The following is a 17,656-nucleotide window of genomic DNA, read 5'->3' as shown; positions in this document are numbered from 1 at the left end:
CAAAGATAGGTGGTATAATTTTTCTCAACTCTTCTTATAAGTTATCTAATTAAGATTTCCTCCTTTGTTGTTTAACCAATGATATGCTTGGACTACTCACAGATTTTGAGGAAGCATAAGCTCTCTTGGTTGAATGTCTACCAATGCTCCTAGAATTCCTTGAACTTCCAACATCTTCCCTCTTAGCATGAGAACTGTGTTCCTTTTACTACCTTGAATCGCATTTCTTGTCCATTTGATTTTGTAAATGATTTAAGATTTGTAGAATATGACTATTAATATGATGTTTTACCTTTATCAATATTTCATGATCAACCTTATAGTTGAGCACCTCCATTTTGAGATTCCTCATGGTCTCTTCTATGTCTCTATAATTTGATCTACCCATCTGCATCCTTTTTGATGCTTATCAACGCTACCATGTTGATATTCATACCTATGACCTCCTCTTCTTAGCTATACGATCGTTGAACATTTACATACTTCCAATTCTCATGTTAATTATGCTCTAGTAGGCCACCAATAGATTTTTTTTAATTTCCCAAGAAAATTGCTACCCAAATTAGAATTTTGGATTGACATATGTTTTCTCCTCTTTAGTATATTCTCGCTAAATGTTCGTTCTCTAAAAAATGAGTTCTAGGCTATGTGAAAGTTTGGCCAATTTGCTGAATTTTCCTTATTTTTCTACAACAACTTTCTACGAAATTCTTGAAAATTTGTACACCCAGTTTTCAAATCTAGGTCCATGTATGTGTTTTATCAATCAATAAATTTCCACTGATTGCTCAGTGAGTTAAACACCATGGTAATAAATTGGTAATTGTCTTTTTCTTTAATTGTTTCAGGGATAACTTCCTCATACTAACTTTGCTTTGCAGTGGTGATATGTCAATGGAATTTTCTCTCTAATTTCTTTCATTTAAGATGTATACATTTTGTCATCAGTAAATCACAAATCGCTGTGGGATATCATTACTTCAGAACATTGTCTAGGGCCTAAAAAATAGCTTGCAAATTAATGACTTGAAAAATTAGCAAAAATTCTAAAAAATTACGGATTTTTCTACCCTCTTGGTACTTTGAATTAATCGTGTTAGGATATTCTGACACATAATAAATAGTTAAGTATAACTTGGTCTAGTGTACAGTTAGGTAAAGTGTGTTTCTTTACTATGTACTTTTATAACTTACAATCCAACGGTCATGATATGTTCTAGAGATGAAGTGATCCGATGATTCATTCTCTCCTCGGTATTACCGACACTTGATCCGTGGCTTAACACTAGATTGGTCCATGATCTCTATTTAAAGATCATGGAGGGTCATTTGTAGGGTGACCATTCATGAGAGAAGCTTATGTAAAGTTTCTTTCTTTTATTAATAAATTGCCTAAAGTGGTCGTGTTGGCTTAGGCCGTGGACTCTTTCCCTCTTTGAGGGTTTTAACCACGTCAAGAATACTGGTGTATTGATCTGTAATCTATTTGTAAGTGGCTTCCTTCGGTGTTCTATCTGAGGAACTTACCCTGTAAATCCCTACATGGCATCAGAGCTATTTGAGGGCCGTGCCTGTTGGTGATTCAAATCCGAAGCCGATACAACTGCATATGACTATCGTTTCCTAGATCTACTATTTATGACTGCTTCTGAGCCGAGAGGACTACTCTATTGTGTTAGGAGCATCTGTTCCAGTGAGGAACCCCTTTCGTTTCACGCGAAAAGGTTTCCAGTAGCCCTAGCTACGTCATTTTTAAGATCTGGAGGTATACAATCTTTATTTGTAGTTTTAATTATTCATCTCTCTATTTATTTTGGTTTATTTAGCTCTCTGTTTTTTATTACCGGATCTATACCTTTCATTTATACGTATGATCTTTGCCCCACGCCTCTGTGCAATCTAGGCAAATCAGAAATAGAAAGGAAGGGTTTTTCTCATGAGTATGCTCTTTTCCGCCGCACCTTAGTGTGATCTCGGAAAATCAAAAACATTGAGGAAAATATTTAGTTTCTAGCGAAAGCTAACTTGAAGTCATAAGGTTTTGGTTTTTTTTTACATGTCCGTGTTGGGTTGTGTGTTTTTTTGTTTTGTAGGAAAAAAAGTTTTTTTTTCAAGTAAGCATGCACCTCAAAGCTTTTGTGACTAAAAAAAAAAAAACCCTTCCTCTTTTCCAAAAATTACTAACCTTTTAAACTAGCTCACTTGGTCCAAAGTTACTTTATGAGAATAGAGGTCTTGAGTTCAAGTCTTTCTCTTTGTTGAGTTACTTTTTCAAAAAGAACATGTAAGTTATGTTTTAAAGTTACCTTATGTAAAAATGTTTTCACCTATTATAAAATGTGAGTCACTTATAATTCTAAAGTCTCTTTATATTTTATTTAAGTTACAATTTAGTGGGTAACTCATAAAATACCATTGTAAAAGTGACTTTCACTTATTTATAAAAGTGAGTCATATAAAACTTTTTTTAAAGTGAGCTAATTAGATCGAGTTTGGAAGGGGGGGAGAGGGTGTGATTTTTTTAAAATATAACATTATCATTCACTTCTGCACATTCACGCACTTCGTTGGCATCTTCAACAACTTTTCTTCAAAAAGCCATAACTCCTTCATCCTGAAGCCGTTTTCAGAGCTGTTTTTTTTGAATCGATCTAACTTTCCGAGATCTTTCCATTGGAACACTTAGTTTCAACATCTACAACTTCAATTTCTGTTAAAATCGAAAGTCCATGCCAAGTTATGACAACATCAACTACTTCCAGTGGTGGTCCTACATTGTGGATTTACTTAGAAGTAAAGGTCTTTACAGAATAACCTCAGGCCAAGAAACTAAACCTAAAGATGAAGATAAGGTAGCCAAATGGGAAAATAGGCAAGATCAAGCACGTGGGTTAATAGGGATGTCTATTTCTCCAGACCTTAGATTCCATATCGCAGAATTTGATACCCCTAATGAAGCAATGAAACAACTCACTAAAATTTTTGGAATTAAAAATGAAAATAGAGTCCATCAACTCGAAAATGAGTTGCTTACGTTGGACCCCAATAATTTTTCTTCCATTGAAGATTTTTGTCCAAGTTCAAGACCCGTAGACTTCTCTTGGAAGGTGTTAAGGTTAAGAAAGTAGATGGTAGCCTTATCTATTCCATTCTTACTAAGCTGGGACCAGCCTACTCTATGTTTGTTTCCACCTTACATTCTACTAGAGAAGCCTTCATTTCTCAAGGACAAGACTACAAGTCCCCCTCTTTTGATGCATTTTGTGATTTTTTAATAAGAGAAAAAGAAAAACTCTTACATCTTGGTCTTCTTAATCTTGGAAACTCTTCTAAGAAAGCCTTAGCTTCCCAGCAACAACCAAATTCAAAGAATCCTAAGAAGCAGTATCCTAAAAAGAATGGTCCTAAACCAAACAAGGGTCCTAAGAAATTTCAGTCTCAAAATGAAAAATCAATTCAACAAAATGATAAGGCAAATAAAAACAAAGGGAAGAAGACTGATAGACATTGCAACTTTTGTAATCGAGATGGCCACTTAGAATCCAAATGCTTTAAGAAGATGGAAGCCTTGGAAGCAACAATGAAGAAGCATAACATCCATTTGGAGCACTCTTCAACTTCAACTTCATCTTTAGGAATAGCACTTTCTGCATGTGGTTGTCAAGCATCTCGGTCTAGTTATGCACTAAATGTATCTTCTTCTTCTCATTCTCATGAGTGCCTAATTGATTCTAGAGCTTCTTATCACATGGCCAAAAAAAAAGCCATGTTTTCTTCTTTAAATGATTGTAACACCAAAACTATATATGTTGGTGATGATAGATCTCTTAGTGTTGTAGGGATTGGAATTGTTAATCTATACAATGGTCAATTTAATGATGTATTATGTGTTCCAACCTTATCTTGCAACCTTCTATCTGTATATCAGATAACTCATTCAGGTGATGGTAAAATCATTGAATTTTCACCTCATGATGTTGTAATTAAGGACCTAAGATATCCTAGATAGGTTTTAGCTACTGGCATTGCTGATGATTCTACAAGGTTGTATAAGTTTAACAACTTTAAGTTTAACAACTTTGGGTCATCAACTCTTCCATCGGTATTTGTTTCTCATAATGATGAAGTGAGAAAACTTTGGCATGAGCGATTTGGTCACTTAAACTATCACTCCCTTCAGAATCTATGTAAAGAAAATATGGTGACATGTCTTCCTATGGTATCTTGCAGAGATGTTGTTTGTTCCGGATGTGTACTCGGAAAACATCATCGGGATAGTTTTGAAAAACATGCCTCCTGGCACGCCTCAGCCCCTTTACAACTTTAGTGATTTATGTGGTCCACTTCTAGTTGTTTCATTCTCTGGCTACAAGTATTTCTTAACTTTCATTGATGATTTCTCCAGATGCACTTGGGTATACTTCTTAAAACTTAAGAGTGAAGTATTTAACATGTTCTTGGCCTTTAAGGCCTTTGTTGAGAAACAATCTGGACATCAAATTCTTAAGCTAAGATCTAATAATGGCAGAGAATATGTTAACAAAAAATTCATCAACTTTTGCACTCAGCATGGAATTCAAATGCAACATACTGTTCCATATACTCCACAACAAAATGGTGTAGCTGAAAGGAAGAATCACACCCTAAAGGATATGGCTAATTGTATGCTTCAATCTAAAGGACTTAGTCTTAATTTTTGGGTAGAAGCAATTAACTGTGAAAATTACATAGTAAATCGCACTCTTACTAAGGTTTTAAATAATATCACTCCAGAAGAAGCATGGAGCTTAATTAAACCAGATGTAAGTCACTTTCGTGTTTTTGGAAGTGAAGCATGGGCCCATATTCCCGATGAGAAACACAAAGCCTTAGAACCTAAGAGTGAAAAATATATTTTTGTTGGATATTTTGAAGATGTCAAAGGATATAGACTTATTCCACTTAAGTACAAAAATGTTATCATTAGAAGAGATGTAAAGTTTGCTGAAAATATATCGGCCTACAAGCCTAGTTCGGCGGATGTGCCAGCTCTCTCTATCCCTTCTACTTCTGAAAATATTTATTCTTCAAATGATGACAACAAGGATGACAATCATCCCCCACCTTCTCAAGATCCTCCTTCAGCTCCTCAGCTTCCAAAATGGTTCCATGCTACTCGGGATGCAGCAGGTGCTCTTGCAGGTGATCCTATAGATCAACGACATACACGTTCTCAGTTCGATAGAGCCTCTTCTTTACTGGATCAAGCTTCAACGAATTATGATCTTGACACCTTTGCAGAAGCTTCAGGCCATCTAGGTTGGGATACAACTATGAATGAAGAATATCGTTCATTATTGGCAAATGATACATGGGATCTTGTTCCTCTTCCAAAGGGACGAAAACTTGTTAGATGCAAATGGGTTTACAGAACCATGTTTGGACCAGATGGAAAAGTTGATAAACATAAAGCTTGTCTTGTTGTTAAGGGTTTTTCACAAGTTGAAGGCATTGACTACACTGAAACCTTCTCCCCTATTACCAAAATGAACTCTATCCGCCTTGTTCTTTCCCTTGCTGACTCTTTCAAATGGGAAGTCCATTAGATAGATGTTGAATTTGCGTTCTTGAATGGGGACTTGCATGAAGAAATCTATATGGAACAACCTCCTATCTTTACACAAACAGACTCCAACCTTGTATGTCGGCTTAAGAAATCCCTCTATGGTCTCAAGCAAGACCCTCAGGCTTACTATGCCAAAATGGATATCTTACTTTTAGATAGTGGCTTTTCTAGGTGTCATTCAGACAATAATGTCAACACCAAGAAAGTGGGTAAGTCTCTTATCATTCTTGTTTTTTATGTTGATGATCTTATCCTTACTGGTAGTGATCCCAACCTTATAATCCATGTGAAGTCCAACCTTAAAAAGTAGTTTGAAATGACATAATTAGGAAACTTGCATTATTTTCTTGGTCTTCAAGTCTTGCAATCCAAGGAAGGTATTTCCCTTTCCCAGTCCAAGTGTGCATGTGATCTTCTACACCAACTTCACATGGAAAACTGTAAGCCAATCCCTTCTCCCTTTCAGTCTGGAGTCAAAGTTTTAGTCACTTGTACTTCCCTTGAAGTTGATGCTACATTATACCATCAACTTGTAGGAAAAATTTGGTATTTGACCCATACTCATCCTGACCTTTCCTTTGTTGTTGGCCTTATTGCTCGATTTATGCAAAACCAACATGAAAGTCATTGGAAAGAAACTAAATGAATACTTAGTTATGTTCGAGGTACAGTTCAATTTGGGATTCATTACAGTGCAGACGCATCTCCTCTATTGGTTGGTTTCACTGATTCCAATTGGGCTGGTGACCCTGATGATCAGAAGTCTATTGTCAGTTATGTATTCACTCTTGGTTTTGGACCAATTATATGGGCTTGCAAGAAAGAAAGTTCCATTTCTCTTTCTTCAGCAGAAGCAGAGTATCGTGGCGCCATAGAAGCTAGTAAGGAAGCCCTGTGGCTTCGTCAGATCTTGTCAGAGTTTGGCTTTCAGCCGCAGCATCCGACTACACTTTGGTGTGATAATCAAAGTGCCATTCAATTATGCAAAGATCCAGTCCAACATCAACATATCAAACACATTGAACTACACATGCACTTCATCAGAAAGCTTATTCATGACCATGTTCTTGAAGTGCAATATTGTTCAACAGATGATCCGGTTGCAAACATCTTTACAAAGGCTCTCACCGAGGTGAAGTTTACTAAACTTTGATTTATGGTTGGAGTTCAGGAAGTTGTCACTAAGGGGGGATAGGTTCTAATGCCTCCTTCCTTCTCCTATGTGTCATATTTGTACATCCTTCAATCCTATCCCAAATCGTTCTTAAGGGGGGATGTTAGGATATTCCGACACATAGGAAATAGTTAAGTATAACTTGGACTAGTGTAGAGTTAGGTAAAGTGTGTTTCTTTACTATGTACTTTTGTAAGTTACAATCCGAAGGTCACGATATGTTCTAGACATGAAGTGATCTGACGATTCATTCTCTCCTTAGCATTATCGACACTTGATCCGCGACTTAACACCCGATTGGTCCATGATCTCTATTTAAAGAGAATGGAGGGTCATTTGTAGGGTGACCGTCCATGAGAGGAGCTTATGTAATTTTTCTTTCTTTTATTAATAAATTACCTAAAGTGGCCGCATTGGCTCAGGCCGTGGACTGTTTCCCTCTTTGAGGGTTTTAACCACGTCAAGAATATTGGTGTATTGATCTGTGATATGTTTGTGAGCAGTGTCCTTTGGTGTTCTATCTGAGGAACTTACCCTGTAAATTCCTACAAATCGAATAACACTTGTAACTATGTTATGTAATTGTTATTAGTCATACAAAATGCCTTTGTGTGCTCTATCAAATAGTAAGTACATTTATGTATATATTGTAAGAAAAAGTAACTATGTTCGGTCTTCAATAATGTACTTGAGTCATTATGTAATGTACTTTTCAAAAGAATAAAGAAAACAATTTTTTTTTAAAGTAACAATGACTTATTAAAGAATGGGTTTCATGCTTGGGTCATCATTATCTTAGTCAAAGTCCCCATTGTAGACTCCTAAGATTAATATTGAGTTTATAGAGTCATTGTACATTCCAAGAGACCCTTTTTGGGCTTTCAGATCATGTAAAAAGGCTTTATATCAAGAAAAATATGAATTATGTGTCCTCCACATCATGTCGGCCTAAGGAAGATCAAGTCGGCCTAGAGACCCTCATTCGACCCATAGGAAGGTTATATATAGAAGGAAGTCGAAGTCATTTGGAGCACTCACTCTCTCAAGCAATTCAATATATTATGGGAAGTGCTAGGGATGCGAAGTCTGTTGTCAGAAGGAGGAAAGAAGTGCGAGTTTGGGGGAGTCTCTAGAGAAGAGGAAAATTGAAGTTTTGATGCCTCTCTCTCTTTGTTTTGTGGTCTGGTTTAGGAGATTGAAGTCTCCTAGGGTTTTTCTGCCGCTGGAAGCTGCATGTTGTTGGGATCTACTGTATAGTCGAAGTTTCTAGAAAGGGTCGATGATCTTGGAGGTTGACATGGTGTGGAGAGAAAGTCTAGTTTTGGTCTAGGGTGAAGAGTCTCAAAGAATACTATTGAAAGGAAGAATTACTTTGATTGAGTTTTCCCCTCGAGGGGGGCTTTGCCCTGGCATGTGTCTATATCTCGTGTCTCTTGTTTTGTGATATTCATGTATGTATAATTTATTAATGAAAGATAAGATAATAAAGAAGGAAAAGAAGCCAACACACTCACAAGTAATATCAAGATTGGAGAATCAAACCGTAATATAATATCCTCTATTTTCCAACATGGAATGAGAGCTAAGGTCAAGAGAAGTCGAAGATCTTGAAGATCACTTTGTTGGCATGGATTCTCCCTCTATAGTGAACTACATAAGATTGGGTTTCAAGTTTGCTGGAAGATGAATCAAGAAGGTCATCTACTACCTATTCAACAAAGTCAAGAGTCATGGATTCTTGGCTGCCCTTATAGGATCTCTTACTGATGATAATGCATGGATAATTTATAGTGGAGCATTGAGATATATGATAGGTGAAATTAGGAAACTTCACACACTATCAAAGTAGTCATCCTCCCATGCAGTGGAATTGGGTGACAACAAAAGCTATGTTGCTAGAGGCCTGGGATCTACATCATTAAAGTTGGACAATGGATCGAAGCTGCATCTCAACAACACTCTCTATGTCCCAGGTTTGATTTTTTTTTTACTTTCTATTTCTTGTTTAGAAGATAAATGGGAAAGAATTGCTTTTGTTGATGGAAAAGCATTGGTTTTGGGAAAGAACTCTAATATTGACAAAGCTAGCGTTATTGGAGTTTGTGAAGGAAGTCTTTATCAGGTTATCACTCCATCTCCTCAAGCTCTTGTTCATATGGAAATAAGTCCCATTGTACTACGACATCGAAGGTATGGCCATCTTCATTATAAGGTCATCCCTTCTCTTAGTCAATTGGTTAATGACATTCCTGATATGAAGCTAGACCATGAAGGTGTATGCAAAAGATGTTCTTTGGGGAAGCATACTAGAAAACCATTTCATCATTGTGATTCTAAATCTAAAGAAATATTAGATCTCATTCATTCCGATGTGTGCAGGTCCATGTCTTATAAGACACTTGCATGTCATCTCTACTATGTAACATTCATTGATGACAATTTGAGGAAGACATGGCTCTACTTACTCAAAACTAAATATGAAGTATTTGATAAGTTCAAAGAGTTTAGGGCAGCCGAGCTGGAAACACTAATCGAAAAGAATATAAAGAATCTAAGGTTTGACAATGGTGGGGAATACACCTCGAAAGAGTTAATTGCATATTGTAAGAATGTAGGTATTAAGAGAGAGATCATTGTTACCTACTATCGCGAACAAAATGGATTGGCCGAAAGAAATAATAGGTCAATTGAAGAAGGTATTAGAACTATGCTCCTTGATCAAGACCTACCGAGGTACTTATGGGATGAAGAAGCAATGACTTTCGTGTATGTCAAAATAGAAGTGGTCATAAGAGTCTTGATAATACTAGACTGAAGAAGTATTCACAGGAAAGAAGCCAAGTGTGGATCATTTTTGCATATTTGGAAGTCCAGCATATGTCCATGTTCCGAAGGACAAGAAAAATAAGTTGGAGTCAACAAGCATCAAGGGAATATTCGTTGGTTATAGTTTTTCCTCGAAAGCTTATATAATCTACATAAAGGGGGGAAGATACATTGAAGTAAGCAGGGATGTCATATTTGATGAGAATCAAGCTTACAAGAAATCAAAGGATATTCCTATTAATTCTAATGATGAAGAAGTTCCTGTATTTGAAGAAGATGAAGCTCATGAGAACTATACTGTAAATGATGAAGAACAAGGACCAAGTGAGCCTATTCAATCGGTGGCTATCCTAACCAAAAGGAAGAGGCCATATTGGTTGAGAGCTACATTAGAAGATGCTGAAGGACATGAAGCTACGAAAGGGTCCTCTAGGGAAAGTAGGAAACCGAAAAGGTATTCTGGTTATGCTGCATATATGACAAAGTTGATTGAAGCTGAGCCATATACCTTCCAGGAAGTTGAGCATGAAGAGGTTTGGAAGAAAGATATGCAGGAAGAATATCAATCCATCATGAGAATGGGGTTTGGGAAATCATTCTTAGACCTAGTGACAAATCGATTGTCACATCGAAGTGGATCTATAAGATCAAACATGATGTTGATGGAAGTATAGACAAGTATAAATCAAGGTTCGTTGCAAGGGGTTTCTCTTAAAAGGAAGCCATTGACTATGAAGAAAAATTTGCACCTACTACAAGGTACAATACCATTAGATCACTGGTTTCACTCGCTGCTACAATGGGGTGGAATATCCATCAAATGGATGTTAAGGCCACATTTTTGAATGAGACCATTGATGAGGAAGTGCATATCGAACAACCTGAAGAATTTGAAGTGAATAGTAGGGACTCTCATGTTTGAAGACTCAAGAAGGCTATATATGGCTTGAAGCAATCACCAAGGGAATGGTATGCAAGAATGGATGCATATCTTCTCAAGATTGAGTTCATGAAGAGTACTGCTGATCCAAATCTATATATCAAGGTTTTGAATAATGAGCAAGTCATTATTCTACCATATATGAATGATCTATTCATCACTGGTGTAGAAGGAAGAATTCAAGAATGCAAGAAGATGTTGGTAGCTGAATTTGAGATGAAATATCTAGAACTGATGCATTACTACCTAGGTCTAGAAGTATGGCATAGACCTGGGGCAATATATTTGGGGCAAGGAAAGTACATCATCAAGTTATTGCAAAAATTTGGGATGATGGAATCCAAGCCGATGGTTACTCCTATGATCACCAATCTCAAGAAGTTGAGGAGTTCCAACTCGAGTCTCATGGATCCTACCTCATATTGTCAGTTTGTGGGTTCCCTGATGCATATGGTAAATACTAGGCCAGATATATGTTTTGAAGTGAACATTCTTAGTCAGTTTCAGTTGGAGCCTCGTCATGATCACTGGATAACTACAAAACATATATTGAGGTATCTTTGTGTCACTATACATCACTACCTAAAGTATGATAGTAAGGAATCAAGCTAATTGGCTCCACAGACTTTGATTGGGGTGGCAGTGAGACCAATGGAAGGAGAAATACTGGAGGATTCTTTAGTCTGGGAGCTGCTATGATCTTATGTATGAGTAGGAATCAAGATCCCAATGCATTGAGTAGTGCCAATGTAGAATATGTGGTTGCATGTGAAGTAGGAAAAGAGGCTATTTGGTTAAGGAAGCTTCTGATAGACTTCTTCGAAAAGTCTCTCGGTCCTACTGTGATTAATTGTGATAATTGAAGTTGTATCAATATGTCTGGAGATCTCATGTTTCATTCGAGGAAAAAACATATCAATAAAAAGTTCCACTTTATTAGGAACTTGGTGCAGGATGGGATCGTGAAGCTAGAATATGTTCCAATAGAAGAATAGGTAGCAGACATTCTAACAAAGGCTCTTCCTAATAAGAAGTTCAAATATCTAAGGAACCTGCCAGGTTTGGTAGATATTGGTGATTGTATTGATGATAAAGGAATGGGAGAGATTTGTTGAGGATTTGCGATTGAAGCATTGCCTGGGGAGACATCCAGCCGACATTATGTGTTGATGTCAATAATGGAAACACACCTGTATGTTTGGGTTGGTGGTTAGCAAGTAAGCTTGATGGTACCTAGAGGGGTTGAAATATCGAGTCCACCTTAGTACCACTTGGATAGATTGCCTTGGTCAGGAATATAGTCCATGGCATTGCAGTTCCTAAATTGTTGAGTGACTGGTTGGATAGATTTCCCTGTTCAGGAATCTAGTCCATGGCATTGCGGTGCCTAAATTGTTGAGTGTCTGGATATATAGATTTCCCTGGTCAGGAATCTAGTCCATGGTATTGCAGTGCCTAAAGTTTTTTCATGTTTTCATATAGTTTGAGATCTTCCATTGTATTTTTACATTATGAAAACCTCCCTAGTTAAGAGGGAGTTTTGGAAAAATTAACTATGTTCAGTCTTCAATAATGTACTTGAGTCATTATGTAATGTACTTGTCAAAAGAATAAAGAAAATAATTTTTATTATTGTAACAATGACTTATTAAAGAATGAGTTTCATGCTTGGGTCATCATAATTTATATTAGTCAAAGGTCATCATAATTTATATTAGTCAAAGTCCCCATTGTGGACTCCTAGGATTAATATTGAGTTTATAGAGTCATTGTACATTTGAAGAGACGCTTCTTGGGCTTTCAGATCAAGTAAAAAGGTTTTGTATCAAGCAAAATATGAATTATGTGTCCTCCTCATCATGTCGATGTAAGGAAGATCATTCGGCCTAGAGACCCTCATTCGACCCACAAGAAGGCTATATATAGAAGGAAGTCAAAGTCATTTGGAGCACTCACTCTCTCAAACAATTCGATATCTTCTGGGAAGTGTTAGGGATGCGAAGTCTACTACCGGAAGGAGGAAATAAGTGTGATTTTGGGGTAGTCTCTAGAGAAGAGGAAAATCGAAGTTTTGGTGCCTCTCTATCTCTTCGTTTCGTGGTTTGGTTTAGGAGATCGAAGTCTCTTAGGGTTTTTTTGCTGCCGGAAGTTGCATGTTGCTGGGATCTGCTGTATAGTCAAAGTTGCTGGAAAGGGTCGAAGATCTTGGAGGCTGACATGGTGTGGATGGAAAGTATGGTCTTGGTCTAGGGTGAAGAGTCTCAAAGAATACTATTGAAAGCAAGAATTACTTTGACTGGGTTTTCCCCTCGAGGGGGGTTTTTCCCTGGCATGTGCCTATATCTTATGTCTCTTGTTTTGTGGTATTCATGTATGTATAATTGATTGATGAAAGATAAGATAATAAAGAAGTAAAAGAAGCCAGCACACTCATAAGTAATTATCAAGATCGAAGAATAAAACCCTAATATAAATCTTTGATTTTCCAACATGTATATCGTGAAGTTCTCACTAGACACAAACTGGGTTTGCATGTCTTTCCTTGGACACTTGGAACTCATACAAACCATTTTCTCTACCTTTCAGTCTCCACTTGGGTTTGATGGCTCACATGGTGCCTTACTGACATTTGTTAAGATGGAAAGGTTCCGATTAATTTGAACCTTTCCACATAACATTCTTTTATTAGCCATGAAAACATATGGGGTCAGTTCCCCACTTCTTCCCGTAACACATGACTTGCACACTTGCATATATGACGATTGATCCTAGAGTTGATCGATTATCCCCAATTCATATCAGATAGAGAAATGCACGGTGGATTACAAAATTTTGCATTTCTGATGGATCCAACAAATACGATTAACTCAACCCAATGGTTCAAATCTATATTAGGTTGAAATGTTCACAATGTTAAGAGAGTAGCATTTTCAATGGATCCAACAACCATGATTAACTTGATTCGATGGTCCAAATCCATATCAGGTTGTAATGTGAATGATGGTTAAGAGAGTTGCATTTTGATGGATCCAATGACCACAATTAACTCAATTTGATGGTCCAAATCCACATTGGATTGCAATGTGCATGATGGTTAAGATAGTTGCATTTTTGATGGATCAAATGGCCATAATAACTCGATCTGATGGTTAAAATCCATCTCTAGTTTTGTATGTTCACAATGGTTAAGAGAGAGTAGCATTTCTGATGGATCCAACGACTTATCTTGATCACGATCAACTATTCATACTGATATTATATAAAATTTATGAGGGTGTCTAATAACCCCATTGAATTCTAATGGCATTCAGTCGTGTCATCTTTTGACCACCTATCTACCTCCACATGCCATCTCAACTACCACATGGCATTTCCCCCTCAAAATTGATGTCATAATATGGAAAATTTTGAATTTTCCATATATACATATATGTGTGTGTGTTCTCCATCAACAAATTTCATTATCTATAACTTCGGTCTACACTAAATTGGTAGATTTGTTGCTATAATTTACCCATCAATTCTCTAATTCCAACCCTATAGTTGGAAAATTGACCTTTCTACTTGTATATTTATCATTCCCGGTGGATTACTTCCTTTGAATTCCACCCATAATTGGAAATTTGACCCCATTTCCCCTCTTTGAGAAATTATATCAAACATTTTCCATGCAACCTATAGTTTTTCTCTCAATAGGCGAAGTTGGAACCCTATGGTCTGAGTTTTGTAACCTATATTTTGATACCACTTTGTAATGCCCTTAGTCAACCATTGGGGGTATAATTACCTCTGTAACTTTTTTTTTTCTTTTGTTGGAAATTTCCCCTTGAATTCGATTCTTATAAAATATATCATGTGTGTCTAATATATTCTATTTTGCAATTCTCTCATGCATTAGAATATAAATTTATAATTAACAACATTTAAATTACTATTTATATGTAACATGTGAAAATACATAGACAATTATAATGGAAAACATATAAGGATAAAAGTAAAACTTATCTTTTAAGGGACGTAATGATTGGCTACAGACCTTAGATGTTCCATCCACCATAGACGACATTTCTCATAATATCTTAGCAAGGGGACACCCCTGAGATGCAGGCTTGACTCCAAAAGCATAAAGACTAGCCAACTATGACACATAACCAATGTCAAACATGAACAAGGCCAAGGTACCAAACCCCAAAGACGTCTAACCAATAGTTTCAAATTTCTCTTTAGGCTGCACAACCCAAGTTAGTGCACCCCATTCTCTACACCCATAGTTCATCAAGCTATGTTGTTAGTCTTCCAGGGTTCTCAACTCGGGCCGGATATGGATGTTTCAAAGCCCCGTGACTTATAGGAGTTCCAATTTCCATCATGAACCTCTAGGTACTAACTGGCCTCCCAATAGAGAAATGTATCCCCTATCCTTAAATCCACCTAGGCATTTTATAGGGAATTAAATATGTCACATGGTTAGAGCCTTCTCCCCATATAGGGAGTCTAGTCATCCACACTTGGTCAAAATCCTTGAATCCCCCCTGGAATACACTAAAAATATAATTTCTATGTGCAGATTCCTTTTTTGACAAATGGCATTCAAGGAAGTCACTTTATGGATTGTGGATAAAACATGTGCACTTTTTACTTGGGATTATTTTAATAATGCCTTAGTCCCCTAGGCTTAATGCCTTCATCACTTATCACTTAGCCCTCGTTTACACTCGTGGATTCTTAACCCCCCATACTCTCTTGTTTGACTTGGTTTGCAACAATGATGCATTTTATTAATATATATGTTGTTAGGTCCCTATACTACTAGTGTAACCCCTTATTGTTATTAGTACAACCCCCTTATTATATTGTTGTGCTCATGTAGTCCCCATATTGTTATTATTGTGCCCCATAGAAGCCCACTATTGTTATTATTGTTCCCTTACATTATTATTGTTATGTTGGCTCTGATTATATTATGACCCCTTAGACTCTTATATATAGAAAGGAGGTCTTGTTATTTGTATCATTCAAGAATTATTCATTTGTGTAATGTAAAGGAGGTTGCCCCCTTGAAGAGGCTTATTTTGAAGGCGTTGATCTCTTTTTTCTATATTTTTGTGAGATGGTTTTATAACATTTGGTATAAGAGCTTTGAATTCTAGGGTTTCGCTGCTCTAAACAGGTCATCGTGGAAGTGTCGCTATAACGTTTTTTCTGCGATGTTTCAGAAGCTAAAAAAAAACCCACTTGAGCCAAAGTCGTTCGGAATCTCGGGTCCAAATTTCAGATATTTTCTCACTATATTTTTGGAGATATGATCTGAGGAAGTTAGGGTTTTTTCAAGCTCCATAATTCCATCTCAATCAGGACATCGTGGCATTTTCCCTATAATTTGTATTCTACGAAGGTTTAGACTCTGCAATTAAAATCCATTTGAACTGAAATCATGGTGAAGCTCGGGCCCAAATGTAAGACCTTGTTTCACTATATTGTCAGATATATAGTCCAAGACATTTAGGGTTTCTGCAAGCTCCCAAATTACATCCCAAACAGGTGACCCGAGGAAAATCATCATAATTGTCTCTCTAAGAATCAGATTGAAATTTCGTAAGAAGTTACAAAAAGAGGACATACTGTAGTTTTCTGTATATCGTTTTCCAATCCGAAGGTCGAAATAATGACACGTGGCACTTCGTACAAGTTCGCTCTTCTGAAAATGTATATAATCAGGTCATCTTGGGATATTGTGAATCACTCTTTTTTGGAGAATCCAATTTTGATCAGACTGGTGGCACTGGAAAGAGGACATAGAGGGCTACCACAGGTCGCAATTTTATAACTGGGAGATCCGAAATTAGAGAGTTACAGTGGTTTCAAGATCAAGCTTCTAAAATCAAGAAAAGGCGATATGAGGAAGTTTGATGATAAGGATCCGGTAAATTGGATGCTATAGATGGAGCAATATTTTGATCTACATGAGGTGCAACTATTACAAAAGGTACGTATTGCATCTTTACATTTAGAATTGAATCAATTTTTATGGTATGAAGGGCTTTGTTCTTGTAAACCACTTGTCACGTGGTAAATTTTCACGGAGGAAATGATAGCACATTATGAGGATACAAAGAGAAACACCTTCTTTAGCCAATTGACAAATCTCAAACAAAAGGGTTCAATGGAAAAGCACATTGAGGACTTTCAAAAATTGAATATAAGGGTAAATGATATTCCAAAGAAGCAAATGATTGATGTTTTCATAGGGACTTTAAAGGATAACATTCCACATGAGGTTCGTCTTTGGGAACTTAATTCATTGGATAAGGCATTTAGGTTGGCAAACAAAATTGAAAGCGAAATTATGGAAACAAGGAATTCACCACTCATGACTATCATTATGGAAGTGTTTTTTCTCCTAGCCTTCCACAACCTACAAGGTTTACACCACAACAATTGGAAGAAAAAAGAGAAAAAGGGCTTTGTTACAATTGTGATAACAAATACACTAAAGGTCATAAGTGTGCCGAGAAGAAATTATTTTTACATCGATTATGAAGAGAAGGAAGAAAAAGACCAAGAAACATTAAAAGAAGAGGATATACACCAGCAACCAACGCCAGAGAAAGAAGCAATGAATCTGACCATATCTTGTAAAGCAATGGCAAGAATTACCACTCCTCAAACTCTCAAGAAAGAAGGACATATCAAGCAGAAAAAGGTTCAAGAAGTGAAAGATCACATCGAGAAAGAAGAAATGAATTCGACGATATCTTGTAATGCATTGGCCGGAATTACCACTCCTCAAACTATCAAGATAGAAGGACATATTAAGAAGAAAAATTTTCAAGAAGTGAAAGATCACATCGAGCATCAAGAAATGAATCCGACCATATCTTGTAATGCATTGGAAGAAATTACCACTCCTCAAACTCTCAAGATAGAAGGACATATAAAGAAGAAAAAGATTCAAGCAGTGAAAGATCACATCGAGAATCAACAACAAGTTCTCCAACTTTTAAAGGATAATGCCACTTTGGTGCAGAATCGAATGAAACAACAGGTAGATCAACATCGCAGTGAAAGAAGTTTTGATGTAGGCGATTGGGTATTTTTATGGCTAGATCTC

The sequence above is a fragment of the Pinus tabuliformis genome, chromosome 7 (genome assembly GCF_031772625.1).
Source record: "Pinus tabuliformis cultivar Carrire ecotype Pingquan chromosome 7, CPIR1, whole genome shotgun sequence".
NCBI lineage: Eukaryota > Viridiplantae > Streptophyta > Pinopsida > Pinales > Pinaceae > Pinus > Pinus tabuliformis.
The sequence above is the reverse complement of the archived record's forward strand: the minus strand, read 5'-3'. Positions refer to the sequence as shown.